We start from the raw sequence: 22,183 nt of genomic DNA, 5'->3' as shown, positions 1-22,183 counted from the left end.
TTTATACATTTTGTTAATATCTGCCTTTGAAATGGAGAGCTTAATCCATTTGCCTTTAATGTAATTAAATGTAAGGAAGGAAGAACTTATTGATTAGGAAGAACTTATTTCTGACATTTTCCTATTTGTTTTCTCTAATACCTTTTTTGTCTCTCATTTCCTCCATTATTGTCTTCTTTTATATTTAGTTGATTTTTTGGCAGTGAACTATTTTGCATCCTTTCTTATTTTTTTTCACCGATACTTTTTAGTTATTTTCTTTATGGCTACAATAGAGATTACAATTAACATCATAAATTTATAAAAATCTACTTTGAATTGATACCAACTTAACTTCAGTAGAATGCAAAGTTCTGCTCCTATACAGCATTGTCGCCACCCAGTTGTACTGTTGTCACAAATTACATTTGTATACATTGTGTGCCCAATAACAGATTTGTAAATATGTTTATGAATTTGTCTTTAAATCATATAGGAAATAAAAAGTAGAGTTACAAGTACGCAATTATATTGACCTTTATATTTGCCTATATAGTCGCCTTTCCTGGAGACCTTTATTTCTTTATACAGCTGCAAGTTATTGTCTAGTGCCCTCTCATTTCACTCCCTTCAGTATTTCCTATAAGGCAAGTCTACTGATAATAAATTTCCTTAACTTTTGTGTATCTGGAATCTTAAGGATAGTTTTCTCAGATACAGAATTCTCAGTTGACAAGTTTTCTCTTTCATATTTTAAATATGTCACCCCACTGCATCTGTCTTCTATGGTTTCTAATGAGAAATCAGCTTCTATATAATTGAAGATCCCTTTTATGTGATGATTCACTTCTCTCCTGCTGTTTTCAAGGTTCTCTCATTGTCCTCAGCTTTCAATAATTATGTAATATGTCTCAGTGCATATTTCTTTTAATTTATCCTGCTTAAAATTTCTTGGGCTTCTTGAAATTCATTTCTTTCCTCTTATTTGGAAAATTTCCAGTCATTATTTGTTCATATATCCTTTTTGCCCCTTACTCTAGTCCTCTTCTCTTTCTGGGACTCCCATATGCATATGTTTGTTTGTTTAATGGCATCCCACAAGCCCCTTAGTCTCCGTTTACTTTTATTCACTCTTTTTTCTTTCTGCTCCATGGGTTATATAATTTCGATGGTCCTGTCTTCAAATTTTCTCATTCTTTCTTCTTTCTGGTCAAATCGGATGTTTAAATCCTCTAGTGAATTTTTCACTTCAGTTATTGTGCTTTTTAGCTCTGGAATCATCTTAGTTCTCCATTATTTCTATTTAGTTCCTTTTAATAATTTATATCTAGCTTCCTTTAGTTCTTTGTCCATGGTTTCCATTAGCTCTTTGAACATACTTAAGAGAGATAACTTAAATCTTTGTCTAGTAACTCGAATGTCTGGGTTTCTGCATGGATGATTTAGGTCTATTTATTTTTTACCTTTCAATAAGCCACAGCCACACTCTCCTATTTCTTTGTATGTTATGATTTCTTATTGAAAATTGGCTGTTTGAAGATTATAATGTGGCTACTCTGTAAATCAGATTCTCCTCCTCTCCCATGGCTTGCTGCTTTTGATTTGAAGGCTATAGTTCCATTTATGTAGTGACTTTACAAAACTATTCTTTCAAAGACTATAGTCCTTGTTATGTGTGGTCACTGAAGGCTTTGTTCTGTTAGCTGGCTTTCAGCTGGTGTTTTGACAGTATTCCTTGAATTCTAGGAGCTAAAAAAAAAAAGACAAAACAAAATAAAACAAAACTTTGCTAATCTTTGAGGATCATCTCTATGTTGGGGCATTCCTTCAACACTTAGCCAGTCTGTTTACAACTCTGCATTAGCCTTCATTTTCTGGTTGCTCTGAGCCTGTTGATAAGCCAAAGGTGAAAGCTTAGGGTTTTCTTAGATCTTTTCTGTGCATTTGTCCTTATTTGGGCATGCATGTTGCTTTCTGAATTCCCTAGGATATACAGGTGCTTTTGAATGCTCTAATTCCATAAAGAAACTGTCCCAATTTTCCTGGCAGGATTTAGGTGGTCTATTTTATGTCCCTGCCATAATATTTTTGCTTACAAGACTACGGATTGTTTGTATTACAGTTTTTTTAAGAAATGCCCAGTTTTTTACCCTGACTGATTTCTGAATTAAGTGAAATAGAGACAAACACCTCATATCAGTCCTTCAAGTAACTCCAACAGGAGAGAAAGGACAAACACAATAATTTTCAAATAAGGTCGTGGAGTCAGGGACAAGGTTTCCACTCTGAGAATTCAGGCTGCCTTCCTTAAGAACATCAACTATAAAAGGGGTAGTGTAAGGCTAAATTAAAAAATGCCACAAAGATTCCATTCCATTTTTAAGTTGTCTTTTCCTTAATTCAGCATTCTCTTTGCTGCCATAAACTTTTGACTATTTGTAGAGTTCTGAAAATGTTAGTTCTGACCATTTCTGTTCATTTTTTCACATTTCTGTGTAGAGATGGGAGCTGCCTACTCTGCCATTTCTATATATTACCTACCCTGACAAGAGGGGATTTTTTAATTGAAAGTTTTTGGGCTAGTGGGAGGGAAGGTGCTATGGTATTCACACTCCCCAAGAAATATATACAATCCCCAAGCCAAATGAGGGCACTTCACAGGCTGAGGAGCACCTGCAGAGCCTGTCAGAGTGGTCTTCAGGAGCTGGATGGGTGTGCCTACTCCTTGCTGGAAAAATCTAACCATGAGGGGCTGCAACGAGCTTCCTTGATGGCAGAGCAATGAAAGCAAATTGAAGAAGGAGCTGCATTTCCACCTGTGAGACAGGTCAAAACCCATGTTACCATGAGCCACATTCCACAGTGCAGAGTTAGCCAAACTCAAGTTCTCCTCGAAAAACCCTGTCTCAAGAGGGCTAAAGGGTGAGGCAATCCAGCAGAAAGTCTACATGGGGTGTACTGCTGGAGCTGAAGCAGAGACCGATCAGAGTGGTCATCTGGGCCACACAAGTGTGTCAGAAAGCAGCTCAGAGTTTGAAGTCCTCTTTAGTTCTCCAAAGAATGCACTGAAGCATCTGCATAAAGGAAAAGCCAGCATCTGGGCACCTGGAGAGGGCACCGCTGTCGGCAACAGCTGCACGGGGCAAGGAGACCTTCCCACCACAGCCTCTCCCCTTCCTCAGCCCCACCCCAGGAGGAGGAAAGGATGAGACATGCTCACGTCCCCCAGTGCCAGGTCCCCAGCCTCAAGCAGGACTGAGATGGGGCCAGGGCAGGGGATGGGGGCACTTCCAATCAGACAAGAGAGTAATTCAGGTTAAACTTTAAGACCTGAAAGTGGACAACAAAGGTTGGGCTCTACCCAAGGCCTCACCCAAGAACAGTGAAAGAAGCTTCAACTGGATTGGTTAAAAATTGTGTTGTTTCCTGCTGTGCACGCTCCCGAGCCAAGTGCGTTCAATATATGGGTGATACACATAACCAGAACATGAAGGAAGGAAAAGGAGTGTCAGGAGATAACAGGAAGGAGATCTGAACAATCTCATCCACTGCTCCATCGTATAAATCAGAATACTTGGGGCAAGAATTTTAACATCATATAACAGCATATAAAAAACCTCAGGGTCCAAACATGTTCACACTGCACCGCCTCCCTTGCATGGTATACAAGGCAGGAGGGAGGGCTGTGCCAAAGAGAGCCTTTCCTCACTTTCAGGCCTATGAATGACCAAGGCAGGGAGGACCCCAGAGGCCTGCTACCAAGGTCCTGGGGAGGGTGCTTGTCCAGGCTGCTCATGGGAAACCATGTGCCTCCTAGTGTTTTCTTTAAACTCAGTTCCAGGGGAGCTCCAGCAAGTCAAATGTCTGAACTGTGTTCTGAGCATATGAGACATTCTGACTCTAATATGCACCCTAAAACAAAGAAAGGAGGAGGGAGGAAAGTAAGGAAGAAGTTCACTGGGATAAATAAGGTTTGAACCAACTGAGTCTTCACAGCTCTACCAATGCCATCTGGACAGAGGTGAAATGAGGCGGCCGCCCTGCTTCTGGGAGCTCAAGGGGCCGGGTTTGCTCATCTTCTTCCCAGGTGGACCCTGTAACCTGGTTAATACTTGCTGCATACTTGGTTCATGTCTTCCTGGTGATAAAATTGAAATAATTTATTTTCTTGACTGCACCATAAAATGTTGTATGACTTTATTCTAAAGGAGAAAAGGAAGAAATAGGAATAAATGTGGCATTGGCTTTTTGACTGTGGTTTTTATTTCCATAAACCTTAGATCACAAGAATGCATGAGATATTTACACAAATCTTTCCACAATTCCTGTGGCCTTTGGGGGCATAGCATTTGCATGACTTCACCACCGTCGCTGGTGTGTACTTTCTCAGCAGCTTTTCTTGCAACAGGGAGTGGTCCCCACCAGTGCTTATGACTATGTGTGTGCCATTTGTGTCTGTGTGTGTGTGCATGCACATGTGTGTATGTAACATTTGTATATATATGTAAGTGGAAAGAGAGAGAGAGAAAGGAGAAACAGAGAGATTGTCCTTTTTCTTTCATTCCCTGCTTTTTCAGTAGCAAATTCAACTTTGAAAAGGGATTCCAATTTTTAACATCACAACATGGTGTTCTCTCACTGTAACTGTTTGTGTCTATCTAGATTGTTTCTTTGGGAATGACAAAGTGAGAGGACCGCACTGAGAAGAGCAGGGTCTTGTTCTGCAGCAAGGAGGTCTGAGGCTGATGTGGCGCAGATGAGAACACAGGAAAGAGTTAGCAGTGAGCCAAGTGGGACCAGTTTCCAGCTTCTCCAGTGAGTCAGATTTTTGTGTCTGCAACAGGTTCTCCAACAGCTGGGGGATGAAACATCTGGGGGTACCATTGGGCCAAGCAAGGGCTTGGCACAAGCCAGGGCTTGGAGCTCACCCACACAACAGTGCAGACTGCCCTGCAGCTCCCGGGCGCACTACAGCTGTTTCCCTCACAGACAGCTGTACCTGCATGGGAGACTTCAAGGGCCAACTGTGTGCACCAACTTAGAGAAGTGACATGTGCTGGTCAGCACGCTGAGCCAGCCAGTATCCTGGTGGAGCACAATTGAATCATCATTGTCCAGCCATCACACTGCTTTTCTCACACTAGTCATCTTACTTGGAATTTCTTAGATTTTTGCATCATTGCACACTAAGCATGATATCACGATCATCAGTACAAATGGCAGCACATCCAAGGGGGTTGTGTGGAGGTTAAGAAAGCACAGCTCTTACACAGCAGGGGCCCCTCTGCCATGTTAGCTTCACTTCTCCAGCCTTCTTACAGTGCCTGTGGGAGACAGCAAAAAGCTCAGCCAAGTAAGCTTGCATTAAATCCCTTCCTGAGCACTCCCAAGCTGTGAAATTTTGGCCAGGTCTCCAGCTCTCTGTGCTTCAGCTGCCTTATCTATGAAGCAGAGAAAACTATCTATACCTTACAAGAGTGTGTGAGGATGGAATGCAGTGCTTCACACAGAGGCACCAGCGCAATGCCTGGGGCACAGGAAGTGGCTCAGCAAATAGAAACTGAACAAGATACTCATGGAATCCAAGAACAAGGGCCCTCTGATGTGGGTCCATGATTGTCCTGGTCCCCTAACACAGGCAGCAGGCAGGAGCCCCATGGAGCAAGTGGGGATCTTTCCACCCACTCAAGTGAAACAAAGGACTTCATTCACAGCAGCAGACATGAGCAGCTAATGGGAATGGTCACACTCAGCATATGGAGGGCTGTACTGGCCACAGGAGGGAAGCCCAGGCATCATTGTGCAGTGCAGTGCCTGGAAGAGAAGACACATGCTCCAGGTCCCAGCAGGAACACAGCACTCGGTGAGCTTCACAGATGCGTGTCCATACCTACCACAAGCTCTTTCCACTACATCTATCCTTGACGAGGTTTCCTGGGAAATTTCATTTGTTTTCATGAGATTTAACAAGCAATAGAGCCTTCACTACATGCAAATTAAATAGCTTAATGGAAAAGCTTTAATTAATTTTGATATTTAATGTGAGAGTGAGGCTCTGTTCCATCTTGGAGAGCCTGACCCCCAGTCAAGGACCCTGGGCTGAGCTTCTCAGAAGCCAGAACCTCGCAGCACCCACCCCCATTGGTCCCATTGTTGCTCACTGACTATGGGGGCAACACTTGGTCTCCTTAAATGAGTAATGAAACCGTTGGCTGTGATACAGAGCGTTGTCAGCATTTTCATTCAATATTCAGCACTTTTGAGACCAAAGAGTAGATTTCAAGCCAAAACCCTTATAAGCCTCAGAATTCTGCATAGTGGTTCCTACTTAAAGCAGGGGATGGGCAGGTGAAAAAAGCCCCCACAAAGGGTAAAAGCAAACCCATTACTCTTTTAAAAGTCAAAGCATCTTAACCCTCCTGAGAACATAGCTCCCCCTACAGACTTCTGTGAGGAAGCCCCTTCTCTGTGGTGCCCAGACACATTATCTAGGAATGGATTCTTTTTCTTTGCCATAAAGTACTGATTCTTTATATATTACAACCAGATCAGACAACTCCTCATGGACTGTGATCCAGTGTTTTAAGTTAATCTAGGAAATTATTTAAACAATATCATTTCTCAGACCAAGTGAAAGCACAAATGGAAGCATTCAGGAACCCTCTGAGAGTCCTCTTCAATAGCAATTCACTGGGAGGTAAGACACGGGACAGGTTGACGCCCGCAGGAGCTGTCAGGGACAGAAGTGGGAATGCAAGCACTCATGGAGGCTTGTCCCTGGGAGCTGGGTCACGGAGGTAAGGCGAGGAAACCCCAGGACACATCTCTGCTAGGCATGGGACGGTTTCCCCATGAGTGAATGCTTTCCCCCTTTTTATCCTACTTTTACATACTGTCAGCACAGTAAGGCAGGTCTGGCTGGTGTGGTTCTGGATTTGATCTTCCTTCTTCATGATAGCTTAATCAATGACAGCCAACCTTGACTCTCATTTCCTCACCAGAAGCTACACTCTAGCATTTATTTGAATTTAGACAAAATTGTAAGAAACGTTCATTCACACCAAAAAGGTACAAAAGGAGCCCAGAAATGCAAAGCATGTAACTACAAGAAGAAAAAATAAATTTATTGAAATACTCCATTAACTGTGACCCCACACTTCTTATGGTTCTTCTTCTAATCCCATGGTTATAAATCCACCTCAGTGCATAATCAGGTTATATGTCCTCCTCGAAAGCCTCTTTCAGTCTGTGTTCAGATAAGCAAAAGGACGTAATTTCATCCAAGGCCTTGGACAGTGGTTTATTCCCAGGCAGAATGACAATGGTATTACTTCCAGGGATAGTGTGTGACAGGGTCCAGCTCCACGCCATGAGAAAATGGAAGGACAGGCCATCAAAAAGTTCATCTTTCTTTTTAGCTGACATACCTCTCCTTGAACATGTCTGTTTGTCCCAAGGTGGCTGTGTCTCCTTGGCCCTACCATACTGAGGACACTCCTCTGGGCAGTGAGCCCCACGGGGAGGCTGGCCCGCAGGACATGCGGGCCCGAGCCCAGCAGACGTGGCCGGCTGTGCTGCTGCCTCACCTCTGCCTCAGCTCTCAGGACTTCAGGGTCTCCACCTACCGAGTGAGCGCTGCAGGTTGCGCGATCTCAGAGGGTCCTGCAGGCTCCAACGTCTGAGAAAGCTCTGTTATACTTTACAAGTGGAGCCACCACGCTTTGCCAAGCCTTCCTTTAGCCAGCTTCAGGATCAAACTCTTAGTGTTGGGAGGTCGGGTGGGGGCAGGGGGATAAAATACCTGAGGATGTCCTCTTTAGACAAAAATTAATTTTTTCTCCAAATTCCATTTCTGATCATTAAACCATTATCTCTATTTTTGTTTTTTCCTTTGTCTTCATCTGTAACTATAGGTTGGCCCAGATATTTAAGGCACAGAGGTAGTTTACAACAGGAAAATAGGCATATTTCATAGAGCCGGGTGGAAACTGAGGACAGGTCCTGGAAAGGAAGTAAGAAACTCCCCAGTAGATCATTGTGGATATATATATTATTACAAGCTGCTTCCACTCAGGCCTTCCTCTCAGGTAAATGATTTAAACATTGTATTCCTGAAATGGCTTGTTAAACCAGATCCTCCAAGAGGCTTTTCCACAGACTGAGACTAGAATGCCAGGTTGGCATTCTTTGTTGGTGATAACCAAGTAGTGAATCATATTTCTGTGCTTTCCAAACCATCATCTACCTGTCATTTCATATTGGTTTCAGTGAGTTCTCTTTGAATGCAAGCAACAGTAACCTGCTTAGCCACCTCCAATATGTGGCGTAGCTCATAGAGTTCAGGGAAGATGAGAAGAGCAAGGCTCAGGGTCCCCTGGTTAGCATGACTATATTGCTGATTGACCTGAGGTCAGGAAGCAGTGGTGCTTTCCCTGGGACACTTCATCATAAGAGTCCCAGACAACAGATTATTGTTCACATGCCTGGATGTGTTGTCTCTCTAAAAGCATGGTTCCTGGCCTGTGCCATGTACATGCAGATCACAGGCAACATGAGCAGGTGCAGAGCCTTAGCAGAATCCGAAGTGGTAAAGCAGCTGCCCAAGGCCAGCCTGGTCTCTCTTTCCTGCCTTGTTCATCAGTCACAAAAGCTTTGACACTGTGAGATCCCTTGGTAATGGTAGATGCAGATACAAGATGCCCTGTGCTGAAGAAGCTGGCCTTCTTAACCAGACTGTGGTACTTCTAGCCACACGTTGAAATGTGTTAGAGGCAGTTGGCCCTGATCTATCCAAATCTGTATCAATGAGGAATGTAACCAAATCATTGCACTGTATAGAGTGCATTGTTCCAGGACAAAGTGGACTAAATGCATAATAAGGAAATAGTTAGAAAACATCAAGACCTCTTTGATGGGTTATGATGCTGACTTCTTTATTCAGCCACCATTCAGCTAGTGCCAAAAAACTACGCAATATTAAATTTTCCTCAGTGACACAGACTTTGGCAGAAGATTTTAAAAGATAAAAACATGGAGTCTGATGGCAGAACCCCAACAGTTTACATGATTTCAGTCAAGCCCTTGTGTAAAGCTGTTGCTGGGTTTCAATGAGACAATGTTATGTACAATGTCCCAAAGAAGTGTTTGCTCAATAAAGAGTGGTTAGGACTAAAAAGAATAGGACCAGAAAACATCCTCATACACCTCCCCAACCTCCCCAATATGTCTATTTGCCTCAACTTGGAATGAAAATGCTACTTTAGTATATTAGGCATCAATATTCACAGAAGAGAAAAGACTGATGGAAAAAGAGAAAGGCTGAGAGTACATCCAGGGATCTGCGGGAAAGGAGTGTCAGAGGCAAATGTGTGAGGATAACGATGGAGTGTGACCCACAGAAAAGCAGCCACAGGTCCACTGTCCCCACAGATTCACATTCCCAGGCAGTGAGCATGGGGGAAGGTGCCAGGGGTGGCTTGGGAAAAGTGAAATACCTGTCCTTGAAGTACTTCAGACTCAACCAGCATTTTTTGTAAGCTGCATAGCTCCCAAGCACAGCTTTCAAGAGCAACTGTGAGGAGCTGCCTTCCCATTTCCCAGCCACCTCTGGGACTGAAGCAGCCCTCACCCTACTCGTTGGCAAGAAGCCACCCAGGCAGCCCACAGAACTTAGGGAAGCCCAACCCCACAACCAGCTCCAAGAGGGAGCCCTGGGTCACCTAAGCCAAGAACACATCTGCCTCCCTTGTCAGTGATGGCTCTGGAACTCCACCTGCTGCCGTCAGCCCCAGCATCCAGGAGGAGGCTGCTCCTTGGGGTCAACCATGAAGAAATGGAGCTGCCGACCTGGAGCCTGCCTTCCCTTTGGCCTTCCAGAGATATGAGAAATACCTTTCTTTACTTGTTTAAGCCAGTTTGAAGTGGGCTTTCAATTACTTGTGACCAAAAGCACCCTAAAAGGTCCCTGTGGTGAAGGCTGCTCCAGCTGGTGAATGTGGCAAAAAGGACTGCAGCCCGAGCTCTGCCCCTCATGACTGCTGAGAACCTGACTTTCTCATCCACAGTATGAGGAGGTCACCTCCATGTTTCTATGGTCCCTGTGATCCTCTAACTTGACAAATGTCCATCTCCATTGTTCTTCCATAGAAAATGGGGCACCTGGGACTCAGCCTCCAACCACCTCTCTCTTTCTGCAACAGAAGAAGGAAAAGTCAGGGTACAGATTATGCACAGTAAAGACCACAAAAGAACACATTGCATTATTCAACTGGTTAAAAGAACTCAGATAACTTCTGGAAGCTTCCAGTCATTACTTCCTTTTAGTCCTTGGGATCACTTCTTCTGGGCTGGTCCATTCCAGCTTCACCGTGAAACCACGGTTGAGTCATTCCCTTAAGCTTACTTAAACTAAGGTCTTTTTCTTCTGACAGTCCCAGATGCGATCATATTTGAATTCTTATTGAAAATACACTCAGTTGAAGAAACCAGCCTCTCCAGGTCAGAGGCCCCTTTTCCAACCATAATGTTGCTGTCTTCCTCTCTCCATGGGTTCTGTCCACTACCTACACCTTTACAACCTCCTTTCTCTCCTCAGAAAGGATCTTTTAGTCTTTGCATCAGTAACCCTGGATATAAGCCCCCTCCCACAGTCCCAAAGTGTACTTCCTCTGGGAGTCCCCTCAATTAGCCAATGACTGGGAAATATTCCCTGCTCCACCTGCAGGTGGATTTGCTATGTTGTCCCCACACGTATAACAAAAGAAAAAGCAAGGATCTCCCCACTCACGGAGCTTCCTGTGCAGCAGAGGAGCATATGACTTCAGTATTAGTATCTGGTGGGGCCATGCAAGAGATGCAGATAAAATGCTAGAAAAGCTCGGGAAAGAAAAAGAAGATTTTCTGAGCAAAACTGCTTGGAAAATGTGGAATTTCAGCGAGGTTTAAGAGAATGGAGAAAAGTTGAATAGATAATGATGGTGAGGGAGGACACTGTAGACAACAAGGAAAGGCTGAGGCACAAAGAGAATGGCAGGAAAGGTGGGGCACCGCCGGAAGAGGCCTTTAGCGCAGCATAGCCGTGAGGACAGGAAGCAGGTTAGAGGAAGCTGGGAAGTGAGGCTAGGCCCAGGTGGTGGGAGCTTTGGATTCACGATGGGGACCCTATTTCTGTCCAGGCAGTCATCCCACTGTAGTGATTTGGCTGTAGTCCCATTCCTGGGAAGGAGATGGTACAGTGGGTAAGATCACTAAGCCTCTGCTCCTCTGTAACCTCAGCACTTCTCCCTGTGCCTGGAAACACTGCAGGTTCTGAAAGTACATTTGTTTAATGAGTAGTTGAACTGATCATCTCCATACTTTCAGAAAAGTAATCTAGCAGCAGGAGGAAGATCACAGGGGGTGAGTCTGAAGAACCTGGAAGTAGTTAGGAATTCAGAGCCATGGACAGGGATGAAGGAAAGCAGAAAGAGAAAAATGGATTAGCAAGAATTTACGAAAGAAGAACCAATGGCCTTGAAGGAATGTAGGAAAGAAATGTGATGAGGAAATCACACCAGCTCCTCACATGTGCTCCCAGGAGGCAGGAGTGGGTCCTGGGTGCTGAGAACCTTACCCCTATTGGAGCCAGAACTGTGGCTCTGGATTCTTCACTACTATCTCCCCAATACCAGGCTCACAGCATTATTTGAACAAACAAATGAACATGCAACATTTAGATGATGGCAATGCAGCCACTCTTAGAAATAGGGCCTGGTGTTTGGAACTAAGCATTTTGATTTTAGAGTCATCTGCCACAGGACAGTTGTTGAAGAAGTAGCCCGCACCCATCCACAGTCGGAGGCATCTAGGAACGGAATGGGTGGAGGGCTTGGTCTGTGGTTACAGAGGTCAGGTTGGGGGGTTGGGGGGGAATTCCAGACAGAGCCTGATTGAATGATTCTGTTAGGCACCCGTGAGAACATAATGGGAATGAGAATTAGATGTTGGCCATTGGATGAGGCACACTGGAGGTGCCTTTCACAAATGCAGTTTAAGAAGTGTGAGCACTGGAATAGACGTCCTGGTCCTTAGTCAGAAGTCACAGTGCAGATGCAGGCTTGGAGGCACACACTCACATTTTCATGTAGAAGCACATAGCTCTGTCTCTCTCTTCAGGGGCTGGGTCAGCCCAAAACACACTCATTTTGAGGGGAGAACTGGGTTTTTTTGCCAAATGGTAGTGATGACTTGGTAGTCCTTTGGTGGAACACTCAGTTTTGAATGGATACATGGTGAGAGACAGTGGAGGGTTAAGGGTAAAGTCAACAGAAGTCTATCACCCAGGTTCAACACAAAAGGTAGCCCCACTAAAGGACTGTCTCAGAGTGGGTGATCTTTCCTGAGAATTGCAGGAGGCCAGCCTCCAGCCATCCCAGATGAACTGAGGTGCCAAGATAAGTAGGAACTTGGATCCCAGCAAGAGCCGTCCTGGGCTGAGCTACTCTGGGCTGATGGGAAGGCAAATTGATCAGATTTGAGAGATGAATGGGATGCGAGATGAGCTGAAAGGGATCAGAAATATTGTGCGTGTTTCACCATTTCATAATTTTACTTAAATTATTTTGCAAAAAAAAAAAAAAAAAGCGCCACACGTCAGGCAGCCCTGTGCTGTCACACTGAGCACTTGGTTTTCCACTCCAGGCGCCCAGGCGCAGGATGCCGCGCGCAGGCCGGCCTGGGAATCCCCAGCAGAGCAGACGCAGCGCCTGGGCGGAGGCAGAGTCGCCAGAAATAGCTGCTTTCCTGCAAACGCCCCAAGATCGCCCTGCGATAAGGCCTGAGAGGGGGCGCCCTGGGAGCAGAGCGGGGAGCGGGAGATGGAGTCTGGGCTGCACAGGCAGAGGCCGTGAAAGCAGGACACCCGGGAGCGCTGTGAAAGGATCTCATAAAAGTGCCATTTGTCGGGAGCCCGGAGGAAATGGAGGCAGCTTTGGCACACGTGGCCACGGTGCTAAATTAACTGTTAACACAAATAATCAAAGTGCAAGACTCATCAAGCGGCTGGCGCCAGAGAAGCACGGGGGAGGCGGTCAGCGGGGTTGGCCGGCGGCGGGCGACAGGTGGAGGCTGGGCGGGGGACAGGAAGGGGGAGGGGGACCCCGGGACCCAGAGCGGGGGCGGGAGGGTCTGCCGCGTGGAAGAGGAGAAGCGCCAGGGACCCAGAGCTGGGGAAGTGGGGGAGTCGTGCCCCGGAGCCAGGGCAGGGGGAGGGGGGAGGGTCCCCCAACCCCGGGTACCGAGACCGGGACCGGGAAACGTGGGAGGCGGGGAATGCACCGGGAGGGAGGCTGGCGGGCCGGGCGTGGGGCGCGCGGGGCTCACACAGGTGCACCGAGGCGCATGGCCGCCCTCTGGAGCCCAGCGCCGGCCGCGGCGGTAAAGGTGCTGCGGCCTCACAGGCCGTGAGACTAGTAGTACCTGAGGGAGCAAAAAGAAGTCAAATCCGAGGTCGGGACCGTTGCTGGAAGGACCATGAGACTGGGCAGGCTTCCGCCCGCCCACGCTGCATGGGTGTACAGGGGCTCCCCAGGGAAAATCCCACCGAGGAAAGCATCAGAACTGGCTTCGTGGGCACACATTACTTGTTTCCACCAGCAGAAAGGTCAGGACATTTTTTCACAAATTTTTGCACATGCCCCCTTGGCAGCCTGGCTCTGTGGGCTAACACGCCAGAGAACATCATCTTCGGTTTGCAGGTAGAGAGGAACGGGGCTGGACTAAGACGGGCCCGCTCCCCACTTCAAGTTGCACAAGGGCCCCAGGCACCCTGTGCCAGGTGACATCTATGGTGCTGTGAAGTGGAGAAGGATAAAACCCCATTTTTGATGAGGAGGCCCAGGTAAGGCATGTGTTTTGGGCTGCCCAGCGTAGGACCTAGAATTAGAAGAGGGTACTTCCAGGAAGCAACCATCTTGGGAAAATTCTTAAACACTGACTGATACCTATTCTTGGATAAGGTGTTCTCATCCAAGAATAAAAGCAAGGTAAATCAGAATTAGTCTACTAAGTGAATTGCAAAGAAAACAAGAGAGACAAGCTGGATGGATGAATAGCCACTTTAACAGGCCTTAGGGAGAACACAGTCATATCTTTACTAAGTCGAAGTAATCAGCTTCTGAAGCCTGAAATACAAGGTCAAATCGGTCATCTGGCATATTTTAGTTTGTAAATGTTTTCAGAAATTGGATTTAATTTTAACTTTAATGAATTTATGTCCAACACATACATCTATACAGACACAACTAATGAAAGAGAATTTCTCTCTTTGGAAAAGGTATTAAAATTACAACATAGTGATTAAGAAAAGTACAACATGCTAGTTAAATTCCCATGAGATGTTTTAATAAAAGAGGTAGATTGCTGAACTTCGTCCTCCACCACGTCCTCGGATGTTCAGAACTATCCTGGGAGACAGGTGTGGCTGGCAGTGCCACCACAGCCAGGCAGCGAGGGCATGTGATTTGAACACAGGCCACATCTGGAGCCTGCAAGTCTGTCAATCCTGCCAGAAGGAGATGGTCCAGAAAGGCAGCATAAATGAGTTACCCCCTGTATTCATTCATTCAACAAATATTTATTGAGCACCTACCATGTGCCTGGATCAGGAGCCAGGACCCAAGAAGGAAAAGCAAACAGACAGGATTCCTGCCTCACAGCGCCAGCCAGCCCTCCCTATGGAGCCGGGAGCCCCATCCATTTAACTAGATGGTGACCTTGTGGAGTGGGAGTGCTGAGGTGCTCCCTGGAGCCAGGTGTGCCCGGCACACAAATGGAAGGGGACAGCGACCTCAATTTCCTCCCAATACTCCTGCTAAGGATGATGATACTGCCAGAAATACCCATAACGCCAGGTAAGGAAGGTTGGCTGTGTGACAGCCACTGTGAAAAGAGCCTCCATAGATTGTTTACTCTACCAATCATCCCAGGATTGAGGCACCGTTTCACAGACGAGGTTTAGAGAAATTAAAGGCATTGCACACAAGGACAGGGTGTTCAGCATCATGTCAGGTCTCATATTTTTTTTAAAGCTTGTTTTCTCTCCCTCTCCATCCCAGTATATGACACACAAAAAGGGGTACGGCTTGGGTGCTGGGCCTGCTTTCACTGCAGCATTGGGATGGCAGCCATTAGTGGTGCAGCATGTAAATACAGTGCGTATCCAGCACACAGCACAGAGTGGCTGGGCTGGGGGCGCCAGCCACCAGTCAGCACTGGGTCTGCACCACTGCTGGTCTGTCTGAGCACAGAAGGGCCATTACCCTGGTAGGCTAGTGATGATAACACTGATAGTAGTGTAGCAGCACCATGCCCTCCACAAGGCCCCTCCATGTGATCCTTAGGGCACTCTGGAGGCAAGTCCTATCATTCCCTTTCTAAGAGGAAGAAACTGAGGCAGAAAGCTTGTGTACCTCACACCTAAGACCTGAAAATCAGAGCCCAGGTCCACAGGCATACAAAACCTGTGTTTTGGCCACTAAGGTACAGGTCTCCTCTGCAAAATGAAGCAAGTAAAAACCAGAAGTTTCCCTTCCAGCTCTCATATGCAATAATTATAAGGGTAAAAAAAGCTACAAATTCAGTTCCTTGTTTAAAAAAAAATAAAGCCATTTAACTAGGTCAGGTAAACAAAATGATATTTGTACTCGCTTGGTCCAACTCTGAAGACTCATAATGGAATGTCTGAATTAGGTTGGGAAAAGGTCTATTTACTGGAATCACGTCCCAGCTCATGGTGCTGGTTGGCTCCGGGTGCACGGGCAGCCTACACAGCCCCTCTTTGCCCAGAATCTTCCAGGAGTAGAAATGGGGTCACACTGCCAGGCACCTCCCCTGTGCCCACTTCACAGCACCCACTGAGCCTAGGGGAGGGGCTGGAGCAGCTGCATTAGAGGATATGGTAGTCAGCCTCCCCACACAGGCTGTTTTTTCCACTTTGCAGCTAGTTCTCATTATGGGTGACAGGGAGGACCCCACTAAAGTCTTCCAAAATAACTCACCATCTAAGGCACAGGACATAAGGAAAGAAATCAGGCAGCTTCCCTCATTGCTGCTGTCACATTAACAAACAGAGTTGCAGCAGGTCTTGGACAGCCAATCTGAGGAGCAGTTCAAGCATGCCCCAAGCAGAAGCCTTGGATGGGTAACGTAGATTCTCAGCACCCAGCGCCTCTTTTCTCGGCAGTACTCAGCTGGCCAGTGACAGGCCCTCAGTCACAGCCAGCTCTGACAAGAGCCTCTGGTGCTCTCTCTGCATGCAACTGATAAGACTTGCTGGAGTTCACAACTATCCATGGGAGAAAGAAATCCCTAGAGATGGAATCTCAGATGCCAGGAGAGGCAAGGTCCCATCTGCCACCTGTAAAGCAGTATTCTGCATAATCATAAAGCTGACCTGTCTAAAACAGCAAATTTCCAGTAAATCAGACCAATGTGGTACAATGGACAGAGGGCCCCAAACCTAAGCTGTGGGCCCTGGGAAGCCCCCTCAGCACGGCTGATAGTGCCCCAGCATACCACAGGACTTTATATGGGACCTTCTTAGTCTCCATGCAACACGGTGAAGTGTGCTGAAGTCAGTAAAGAGAACCTTTAAAAATAAGAATGAAAACTGCCTCCCTCTGAGTGCAGAGGGCATGCCATTAGACCATCTCCGATCCAGGGACAGCTCTCCTAAGATCTCAGAGTGTCTCCAAGTGTATGGCTCCTACCACCACTGGATTCATTTAGACTGACTCACACAGGTGCCATGTGGAGAGTCAGAGCCATTCCTTGAGACTGGGTTTGGTGAAGAACAAGCATATTGGGTCAACTGCAGAGGCAGCTCTAGCCAGAGGAAGGCCCGCCAGCCCTGGCTCCACCTGCACCCCATGGACCTGCACCTGCAGAGCCCGGTGACCTCCCTCCCTGAGCTCTAGGCCGGGCTTTTCCACCTCAGCGCCTGCCTCATCTCTTCTGATGAGCTTTCCCAGACCACTGCCTCCTGATCATCCCCGCCCCTCCTCCAAAGTCCCACCGGTTATGCTCCCACAGCACTTGGTGTGAGCCCACAGTTCTGACCTTATCCTATGGACCTTATCCTATGGCTGCCTCACAGCGCCAGCCAGCCCTCCCTATGGAGCCGGGAGCCCCATCCATCTAACTAGACTGTGACCTTGTGGCCATGCTTCTCCCCACGATGCTGTGTGAGTTCCAGCAGCAGAGGTGGGGTTCCCTGTACCCACACGTGTGTCCCGTCTACTGCATGGACTCTGAGGAAAAACAAGCACATCTTTTACGCCTCTGGTATCACCATGTAATGCCAGGCCCAGTACTAGAAATACCAGAGTCTTTCTGAGCATCCGTAAGACCCATAAGAGTTCTATGAGTGAAATCATAAATGACAAAAGGCCTGTGAAAAGCAGCTTGTGTTTGCTGTAAAATACCAATCCATATTTGTAGAATGCACCCAAGGAACAGCATTTAAATAACTTCTGATTGTTTCATTGTAATGCAAAGATCAGAGACACTATTTGAATTTTAAAATGAAATTAAGAATAAACTCCTTGCAGGTAGGATCTGTGCCTATTCCCCACAGAAACATGATTGGCACTCATTAAGAACTGAACCAATTCTTAATTGAATGAATAGCAACTGATAACAGAGGACATGAAGAAAAGAAAAAACAGAATATTGGTTAAACATTAAATTAGCAAATAAAGACTTGTTTCAGGTTTGTCTTTTCTTATTTTTATGAAATGAGACAGCCAGAGCAAATCTAAACAAAGGTCTATATGCCCCAGTCACAAGAGGTAAAGCAGAACTCTGAGGAGCTTTTAACAAGATCATTTAAAACATTCTATTGTCGCTCTTTTTATGGGTCATATATCCTTACACACAGCATGGCTTTTCCCCTCTAGGCTTCTATTTCTGTTCAAGTGAAAAGTTCGGGGTCAGCTAAATTTGACACCTCTTGTGAAATTCCAGAGGTTCAAAAACTAATGGAATTTAAGGCAAAAGGATTTTTTTTAGGAATATGCCCAGGAGGTCATCATGGGTATCCTTTCAATAAGACAAAGAGAAGTGGAGGAAAGTGGAAGGGAAAATGCAGGCAAGCAGAGCATTTTTTAAGTTCTTACAAGAAATACAGTTTAATTGCCATGAACATTTCCAACAGGTTAGATCCCTACCTGCTTGCAGTATTGGAGAAAATATGTAACTTTTTATTAATGGAAGTTTTTTAAATATAAAAATATTTTCTACAAAGAAAAAACAGCACAGCAGCCAGAAGATTCTCTGTTTTAAGGAAGATTCTCTGTTTTAAGGAAGATTCTCTGTTTTGCTGGTTCCAAGTCTGAGGCATTAGAAAGTGTCCCAGGAACCCTCGCCCTGTGGGGCTGTTTCTAGATGCTGCTGGGCTTCGCTGCCCTGTTCCCACTGTGACCAAAGGCTCCTCCAGAACATCCAGGTTTTACACCAAGTCAAGCTTCCAAGGCTTAGTCACTTAGCTGACTAGGGATTCCTTGGAAGCCTGTACAGCGTGGGAGAGGGGAGAAGGAGATGGGGAGGAGCCAGACCGTGGAGTGTGTGGGGACGGGTGCAGGCTCTCCCTCCGGGAGTCCGGGCTATGCGGCCACAGGAAGCAGTCACCACGGGGATCAAATGGCATTTCAGCCTTGTGCTGGTGTTCCGTTTTTTCCTGTCTAAAAACTGAGGATTTTCCATTTTATTCTCCAAAGAAGCCAAAAGAACTGAACATTTATCATAACATGCCCAAGAAAAATATATTACAAACCAAATAGAATTGGAAAATTTTTTTAAGTGTAAAAATTAAAATAAGGCAGTTGAACACCAAACTTTTGCAACTGAAAAGACAGATGCTCTATACATATCTTTCACTCTGACTTCACTGTCAGCAAAGCAGCTGCCCTTACCAGCAAGCTGATCTGAATGTTATAATGAAATCTCCCGGATAGTTCAGGCCAGTGTTGTTTAAGAAGAGAAGTGTAAAAATTCCACTGCCCTTGAGACTTCTCCAATCTTAACCATAGTTTGTATGTTTTTTGCTTCTGTTGTTCTTGGAGAGCATCAGAATTCCACTACTAAAATCACTCAAGACTCCAAAATGCTCCAGAAACTAATTTACTTGAAATCAATGTAATTTATTTCTACTTTGCTCTATACAATTGATATGAATCAAATGCTTCAAGCCTGAGACTCATACTCCACCTCTGATCCATGGGCTCCAGGACAACTTCTCTCCATTTGTTATCTAACTTAAAGAGAAATATGGGGGACTATTTTTGGAAGATTGTACATTTTCAAAGATATTTTAACAAGGGTTTTTAAGTTTTGCACTTTTGTAGATTTGGCAAACACAAACAACCAGAGACAAAACAGTGTTCAAAACCAATGACTTTTTCTCTTACAAATTATTTCTCTCACTTAAAAAAAAATCATCATTATGCTCACCTAGACTTATTGTATGTACAAATAAAATAAGCCTACATTCCACCTGGGTGCCTATCTTCCTAACACACTGTATGTGTCTCCTGGCCCTGCAGGTACAGATTTCATTAGGGCTGCCTGAGTGCTTCCACAGCCTAACAGGAATGACCCGTGCAGAAGGAAACCCTAAATGCGTTGATAACAGCGATGAACATTTCTCGGGCTTTATTGCATATCACACCCTATTGTTGTGGTTTTATGTTGTTATTCTTTCTTCTACCTGTATTTGGCGGTAGGAAGTGGATGTTGAGCATGTAGACAAAAAATAGATTTGATGCCTGGAGATTACAATCTGACCTTTGTTCTGCTCGGCCCCTGGCCCTTCAGTTTATGTCATCCCAAACCACATGTGGAAGTCCAGCTAATGAGAGAAGCAGACACTCTGCGGTGGAGACAGCGAGACTGGGTTTTAATCTCCTGAGGAGAGAAGTGATTTCATTCTGTGGCTCTAGTTAGAAGTGAATCAAAGGATGGTATTTAGCCTGTCACTTCTTTATCACCTTCCTGAATGTACTTTTAGCACCAGAACTATCTTGCCACATCTTTCATCTTTTTCTATTGTTTTCTGTTCTGCCTACCGCCCTCTCTTCTCTTATGGCCAGTCCCCAAGCCCTGGCATCCTCGTCTGATACACTGGGTCCCCGCCTACCTCCCTCAGGACCTGATTAACATCCGTGGAGGGTTGGTATCTCCCTGTCCTACTCTGCTCCACATGAATTGCTCACAGGGAACATAGGGAATACTAGAAAGAAAAGATATAGTCAAATCTGCCCTTTTGGTGGTTGCTAATCAGGAAACTTCACTTGCCACCTACTGGGAACACTTTCTGTTAGTCAATAGAAACAAATATTTTGAAAGAAAGGTGAAAACCTGGAGGAAAAATGCCTTGGCAGGGCACTGCCACCTAGAGCCACATGCACTGCTCTTTCATTGCCAAAATAATCATACCAAAGGTTCTAGAAGAACTTTGAACCTACATGTTTTATATCTACAAATAGAAGCTAAACTGAATTTGTGGTTCCTTTGTTTCATAATTTGTTGAAGGGGTTAGGGAATCTTAACTATATTCTGACCCATTCAGCAAATTTTCACTAGCATCTGTAGAACCAAATGCATGAACTAATTTTATATGACCTAATTTTGAGACCCTGACCAATCCCTCAGTCTCCTTGAGTCTCAGTTTCTTAATCAATAAAAGATGGAGTTTGGGCTATTTATTGCCATGGTTCATTCCAGTCCTAAAATTCCATTCTCACCAAATCAATCTCAGGGGCCAAAGCAGAGTAAAAAAGTGGAAAATGGCAAGTCCCATGGGTAGAAGAAACCACATAGCTCAAGTACTGCCCAGAGGAGAATTCATCTTGAGAAGAAACACTAGGTTGATATTTAATGAATGAGAAATAAACCTTTGTCATTTTTAAACCTTTTTGCCCTTGGAGGTTGGTTTGTTATAACAGCTAGTGTCATCTAATACACTTCAGGGCTTTAGTTCTGTCATTTAAAAGAATAATAATTAGCATCTAGGAAAGTTTTCATGAGGTTTAAATGCCAAGGGAAAGGGCCACAGTGTGCCTACAAGAGTGAGCTGTACTTCTCGGCTCCTCCCTTCCATCCAGCTGCGGAGGTAGGAGCAGAGAACCCCTTCTCACTGCATGGGCATGAATGCCACTTGAGCTCCACAGGGCCCACAACGGTGTGGGCTTCTGGAGAGCCGTTCCCATGCCTGCGTGCCCCGAAGGAGCTGTGGGCAGCCTCCTCACACAGTGATGCAAAGCTGGGAAGGAGGGCACTCGCATGGCTTGTCTCTTCACATGCTGGCGAAGCTGGGGAAAGCCACTTATTTGTCCTTTGGTGCTCCATCCACCTCTCTGCCTCCACAGGGCCTTCCCAGTGCAGGTCAGCTGCTGTTCCTGCCTCAAAGGCCATGTCGTGTCTTGAGAACAGGAGTCAACCCATTAAGATCCTGTCACAAGAGCCCAGTTTCCCTTGTGTGCCCCAGAAGCCTGGGTGGACCTCCGATGGTCCTTGAGCATACACTTAGAGCCTTGGCTACTCTGTCTAGACTGTCTGGAGTCACTGCGGCCACACCCTTCACTCAGCAAAGCCACAAATGGGCCACGCAGAGTTGATAAGCGAAACCATGGCATGCAATTGCAAATAGGATACCAGGTGGAACAGCAGACAGGTGGGAAGAAGTGGGGACTGGGTGGCAGTCGGGACTGCGATGGCACACTACCCAGGGGCCCGGCCTCTAAGCCGTAGCAGATACCCCACCACACAAGATGCCGTGCCCTTGGTTAGTGTGCGTGGACAGAGCAAATCTCCAGTTCCGCTCACGCTAAGTCACGTGCTCAGTACCCTAGTAACAGGAGGTTGACAGCTTCTAGGTTGATGACGCCTGATTACACTCTCCTTGTTTTCCTTGATTCACGTCGTCACTTGCATATGTCCTCAAACACATCTGTGTCATTTTTTCCTAAGACTGCTTTGAAAACGCTAAGGGTGTCCATCACCCCCAAGGCAAGTTCCTTCTGGTGCCTGCCCGCAACAGAGGCCTGTGCCTTCCAGAACAGTCTTAATACATTTGTTCCACAAGGCTTGCAAAGAAACCCAAAGGTCTGTGGGACAGACAAGACGAGTGGACGGAAGCCCAGGGAGGTGGGCAGTGCCTGAGCGGCACCCG

Source organism: Manis javanica, chromosome 2 (assembly GCF_040802235.1).
Source record: "Manis javanica isolate MJ-LG chromosome 2, MJ_LKY, whole genome shotgun sequence".
NCBI lineage: Eukaryota > Metazoa > Chordata > Mammalia > Pholidota > Manidae > Manis > Manis javanica.
This window is presented reverse-complemented; position numbering follows the sequence as displayed.